This window comes from Schistocerca nitens, chromosome 3, assembly GCF_023898315.1.
Source record: "Schistocerca nitens isolate TAMUIC-IGC-003100 chromosome 3, iqSchNite1.1, whole genome shotgun sequence".
Classification (NCBI taxonomy): domain Eukaryota; kingdom Metazoa; phylum Arthropoda; class Insecta; order Orthoptera; family Acrididae; genus Schistocerca; species Schistocerca nitens.
In genome coordinates this window covers 127726235-127732633 of record NC_064616.1, presented here as the reverse complement: position 1 = coordinate 127732633, position 6399 = coordinate 127726235, and positions in this window count along the sequence as shown.

Sequence of the window (6399 nt, the reverse complement as noted above, 5' to 3'; positions counted from 1 at the left end):
CAGGATGATAAAAACCAACTGCCTTCAACAAAAATGTGACGAATATTCCCTGAACGGGTTTCCAAGTTCTATAATGGATCGAAGGATGACCTATGCCATATCACATCTATAATCTAGGTTTAAATGAAGTTTCATAAAAGAGAAAACTATCAAAAATGGTCTACAGTGACCCTCAATTATCTTTAATTACTTATGTAACTTGTCGTAAATTACAGTGGCTGATGTGGCTTCTCAATAATTATATAACAGAAAAATCATCGCGTTTCAGATTTTTAATTTCTAATAGCAAATGTGAATACCACGAAGTTTAATTGACGATCGACACTAGTATTACGTAAAAAGGGGATGTAACAGATGAGGCTTCTGCAGTTCTCAGTGAAGCTTTATGCGCTGTTATGCGGCATCGCGTGCGTTCATTACCTTGTCGGTGTTTAGGTGGCGTCAGGGGGCGGCGGCCGCCGCATCTCCACACACCTCGCCGTCTCGGAAGCAACTCTTTCTAACGTCTCCTTACTACAATTTACCGAAGTTAGTTTAAGGAAAGCTATCTGGCTGTGTTTTCAACTGACCAATCAGGGTCTCAATGTTAACCTTAAGCTCCGCCTACAAAAATTCTGTCTATCCAATGAGAAACGTTATACTTTTCGTGGTGGGGCAATGTTTTTAATGTTTGCTACGTAACAGAGACGCGTATAGTCTCACACTAAAACTTGCACCTGGTGTGGCCTTTTTAGTGTTAGCATAAGATCTATACTGTTCTTTTTCTGGAGGGCTCTATCTTTTAACATGGGCTGGGGCGTGGTCTTGGGGGTCGGCCGGCAATGTGGGTGTCCGTCCCTTATCGCAGGGCCTTCTAGCTTAACACGGTTCTGCTCTCGGCTTCTGTTCTCGTTTCTCCCCTCGGAACTCCGTCTGTTTCACGATGGGAAGGTATGACATGCATTTAGGCGTTCTTGTGTTAGTCTGTGGTATTCCATTTGCTCACTTGTTGATCGTATTACTTTGGTTAATTTAATGTCAGGATTTATTAGGAAATATGTGACATACTGTCAGATTTGCTATCATGTCAGGGTTTTCATGGAAGGTGTTGGATTTGCCTGACACCTTACATAACATTTCATGACTTGTGAAAAACTCTGCTTGGGATGTACCTAAATAAAAGCTTTATACTTTACACATAAGAAAAGTACTTCACCGTATCACCCCTGTCCGAGTTCACCATTTCTCCCATTTGTTATGGGTGAAACGGTGAATAGCACGGCAAGAAGTTCAAAACACTGGACGCTACGATTTCTAGGTTATGTAGTACATAAGCAGTATAAGAAGGCAGAATATATCAAAAAATACCCCGCGGACTACGCACCTCAAGTAACATCTACAAATGCATGCAGCATATAAAAATTATTTAGCATCGAAAACAGTTTTGTACAAAGTACTTACGGTTTTTAAAACGGAGCTGGTTTTCAACACGTTCACACTGCACAGATGATCAGAGGCTGTTGGCATGCAGACATACAGACATCTGTTTAACCAGTAAAGAATTAAAGCAATTCACCATTTCACCCGATTCACAATATCATCCTGACTTATCCTACTGAATTTAATAGCTGAAAGAAGAAAATATTAAACTGCAGTAAATGAAGCAGGCGAAAACGAATACAAACGTCTCAAAAATGAGATCGACAGGAAGTGCAAAATGGCTAAGCAGGGATTGCTAGAGGACAAATATTCGGATGTAGAAGCATATATCACTAGGGGTAAGATAGACACCGGCTACGGAAAATTAAAGAAGCCTTTGGAGAAAAGAGAAGCAACTGTGTGAATATCGAGAGCTCAGATGGAAAACCAACACTGAGTAAAGAAGGGAAACCTGAAAGGTGGAAGGAGTATATAGAATCTCTGTTGATCCACTGTGGTCGTGGGACAGCAGCTAGTCAAATATTTAACAAGGAAAACAGAAGTGTATAGAAGGTCTGCACGAGGGAAATGAACTTGAAGACAATATTATAGAAAGGGAAGAGTAAGTCCATGAAGATGAGATGAGAGATACGATACTGCGAGAAGAATTTGAGTGAGCACAGAAAGACCTAAGTCGAAACAAACTTAGTGGTCCGAGGCGTGAATGGGCTCTGAGCACTATGGGGCTCAACAGCTGTGGTCATCAGTCCCCTAGAACTTAGAACTACTTAAACCTAACTAACCTAAGGACATCACACACACCCATGCCCGAGGCAGGATTCGAACCTGCGACCGTAGCAGTCCCGCGGTTCCGGACTGCAGCGCCAGAACCGCTAGACCACCGCGGCCGGCTGAGGCGTGAATGGGAATCTGTATTAAGGAGAGAAGCATGCTAGGGTAGTCCATGTAGTTGAAAGCAACTTTACCTGGGTGGCGTAGTGATTAGCACATCTGTCTAGTGGACAGGGGACCCGGATTCGAATCCTCGCGGTAGTGCAGATTTTCATTCGTCTTTTCAGTCTGCTTATATCTACAACTTAGACGAGGGGTATGAAAGGGAAGCAGTCGTTGAGAAAGCAGGTAGACGGGGCTGTAACATATCGTCAATGTCATTTAATCTGTACGTTGAGCAAGCAGTAAACGAAACCAAAGAAAAATTTGGAGTAGAACTTAAATTTCAGGGAGAAGAAATAAAAACTTTAAGATTTGCCGATGACACTGTAATTCTGTCAGAGACAGTAACAGAGTTGGAAGAGCAGTTGGACGGAATGGGCCGTGTCTTGAAAGGTGGATATAAGATAAGAACATCAACAAAAGCAGATCCAGGAGAACGGAATTTAGTCGAATTAAATCAAGTGATGCTGAGGGAATTGGATTAGAAAACGAGACACTGAAAGTAGTCGATGAGTTTTGCTATTTGGGCAAAATAACTGATGATGGCCGACGGATACTGGCAATGGCAAGAAAAGCGTATATGAAGAAGAGAAATTTGTTAACATGGACCGTAGATTCCAGTGTTAGGAGTATAGCCATGTATGGAAGTGAAACGTGGACGATGAAAAATGTTAGACAAGAAGAGAAAAGAGGCTTTTGAAATGTGGTGCTACGCAAGAATGCTGACAATTAGATGGGTGGATTACGTAATTAATGAGGAGATACTGAATAGAATTTGAGGGACAAGAAATTTGTGGCACAACTTGACTAAAAGAAGAATTCGGTTGACAGGACACTTTCTGAGACATCAAGGGATCACCAGTTTAGTACTGGAGAGATGTGGGGTGAGGGGGAGGGGTAAAAATGATGGAAGTAGACCAAGAGATGAATAGAGTAAGCAGATTCAGAAGAATATAGGCTGCAGTAGTTATTCAGAGATGAAGAGGTTTGCACTGGAAGATTAGCATGGAGAACTGCATAAAACCATTCTTTGGACTGAAGACCACAACAACAACACTTCAGTGCACCTGGGAAGAAGTACTTTCTAAAACATTGGTTGATTACTTGAGACAGTGGGCATGCAATCATGTTTTGTACTGCTTTAATAACTTTAGTAGGTACATCAACCCAAGCTGCAGAATTTTTGCTCTTTACTGAAAAAACTAATCGAAGCTGCCATATTGACAAAACACACACACACACACACACACACAGAGGGGGAGAGAGAGAGAGAGAGAGAGAGAGAGAGAGAGAGAGAGAGAGAGAGAGAGAAATACTCTGTTTTGCTATAGTATTTATTTGGCGTTTAGCTACCCAACTACTTAGTCAACAGATAGATTGGTAGAATTTATAGCTTGTGAGGTATGCATGTATGTATGTATGTATGTATGTATGTACTAAACTGGGGACCTAGAAACGACGGAGAGGCTTCGACCCGCCGGAGCCCTCAGTGGTTCACAAGCCCACAGTAGTCCACCCACCACATCGCCGCCCCGCCCCGCACCGAACCCAGGGTTATTGTGCGGTTCGGCCCCCAGAGGACCCCCCAGGAAGGTCTCATACCAGACGAGTGTAACCCAGAATGTTTGCGTGGTAGAATAATTATGGTGTACACGTACTTGGGAGCGGTGTTTGCACATTAATGGCCGACACAGTGTAACTGAGGCGGAATACGTGGAACCAGCCCGCATTTGCCGAGGTAGATGGAAAACCGCCTTAAAAACCATTCACAGACTGACCGGCACACCGGACCTCGACACTAATCCGGCGGGCGGATTTGTGCCGTGGTCCGGCACGCCTTCCCGCTCGGGATGAGTTTGGTAGACATCTACTCTTACTGTATTTTCTTGTAGAATTAATAAACAGCCAATTAGCTACAAAGTGGGAGGTTTATTTAATCCCCTTTACCACGGCTTCAGCGTTTATAAAAACGTCTTCTTCAGAAGGAAAGGCCGGCCGTGGTAGCCGAGCGTTTCTAGGCGCTACAGTCTGGAACCGCGAGACCGCTACGGTCGCAGGTTCGAATCCTGCCTCGGGCATGGATGTGTGTGATGTCTTTAGGTTAGTTAGGTTTAAGTAGTTCTAAGTTCTAGGGGACTGATGACCTCAGAAGTTAAGTCCCATAGTGCTCAGAGCCATTTGAACCATTTCAGAAGGAAATAGTAACAGTCAGTTTTGAGAATTTTCAACGAAATGTCCATATATGTAGAAACAAATTTTGAGACCTGGGCAAGTAAAAATTTTTAAATTTTATACATGGCTGGCGCAGCAAGTGTAGAATGAAATCTGCTTGTTGAATTAATAAACAGCCAATCAAATTCAAAATGGAAGGTTTACTTCAGTCTCTTAACCATGGTCTCAACATTGCTAACAACATCTTCTTCAGAAGGAAATAGTAACCTATTTTGAGAAATTTCAACGAAATTTTCATGTATGTACATGTATATTCAGCCTTTGGGACCCGGATAGAAAAATTTTTAAAATTTTGTACATACCTAGGACAGCAAGTAAATCTACACTGAAGCCTCAAAGCAACTTACACAGGCAGAATACGGCGCTGCGGTCGGCATTGCCTATATAAGAGAACAAGTGTCTGGGCAGTTTTTAGAACGGTTACTGCTGCTACAATAGCGGGTTATCAAGATTTAAGTGTGTTTGAATGTGGTGCCATAGTCGGCGCACGGGCGATGGGACACAGCATCTCCGAGGTAGCGATGAAGCGCAGATTTTCCCCACACGACCATTTCACGAGTGTACCGTGACTATCAGGAATCCGGTAAAACATCAAACCTCTGACATCGCTGCAGCCGGAAAAAGATCCTGCAAGTACGGGACCAACGACGACTGAAAAGAATCGTTCAACGTGACAGAAGTGCACGCCTTCAGAAAATTATTGCAGATTTCAATGCTGGGCCATCAACAAATGTCAGCGTGCGAACCATTCAACGAAACATCTTCGATATGGGCTTTCGGAGCCGAAGGCCCACTCGTGTAGCCTCGATGACCGCAAGACACAAAGCTTTACGCCTTGCCTGGGCCCGTGAACATCGATGACTGAAAACATGTTGCCTGGTCGGACGAGTCTCGTTTCAAATTGTATCCAGCGGATGGCCGTGTACGGGTATGGAGAGAACCTCATGAATCCATGAACACTGCATGTCAGCAGGGGACTGTTCAAGCTGGTGGAGGCTCTATAATAGTGTGAGGCGTGTGCAGTTGGAGTGATATGGGACCCCTGATACGTCTATATACGACTCTGACAGGTGACACGTACGTAAGCATCCTGTCTGATCACATTCATACGTTCATGTCCATTGTGCACTCCGACGGACTTGGGAAATTCCAGCAGGACAATGCGACACCTCACACGTCCATAATTGGTACAGAGTGGCTCCAGGAACACTCTTCTGACATTAAACACTTCCGCTGGCCACCAAACTCCCCAGACACGAACATTATTGAGCATATCTGGGATGCCTTGCAACGTGCTGTTCAGAAGGGATCTCCACGCCCTCGAACTCTTCCGGATTTATGGACAGCCCTGCAGGATTCATGGTGTCAATTTCCTCCAGCACTACTTCAGACATTAGTCGAGTCCATGCCACGTCGCGTTGCGGCACTTCTGCGTGCTCGCGGGGCCCTACACAAATGTTAGGCAGGTTTACCAGTTTCTGGTTAGGTTAGTGGTGTTTAACGTCCCGTCGACAACGAGGTCATTAGGGACGGAGCGCAAGCTCGCGTTAGGGAAGGATCGGGAAGGAAATCGGCCGTGCCCTTTCAAAGGAACCATCCCGGCATTTGCCTGAAACGATTTAGGGAAATCACGGAAAACCTAAATCAGGATGGCCGGAGACGGGATTGAACCGTCGTCCTCCCGAATGCGAGTCCAGTGTGCTAACCACTGCGCCACCTCGCTCGGTACACCAGTTTCTGTGGCTCTTCAGTGTATCTGTCACTCCCAAAACGTAATTATACTGACCGGAACTCGCCAATGGTCCCACAAGGTCC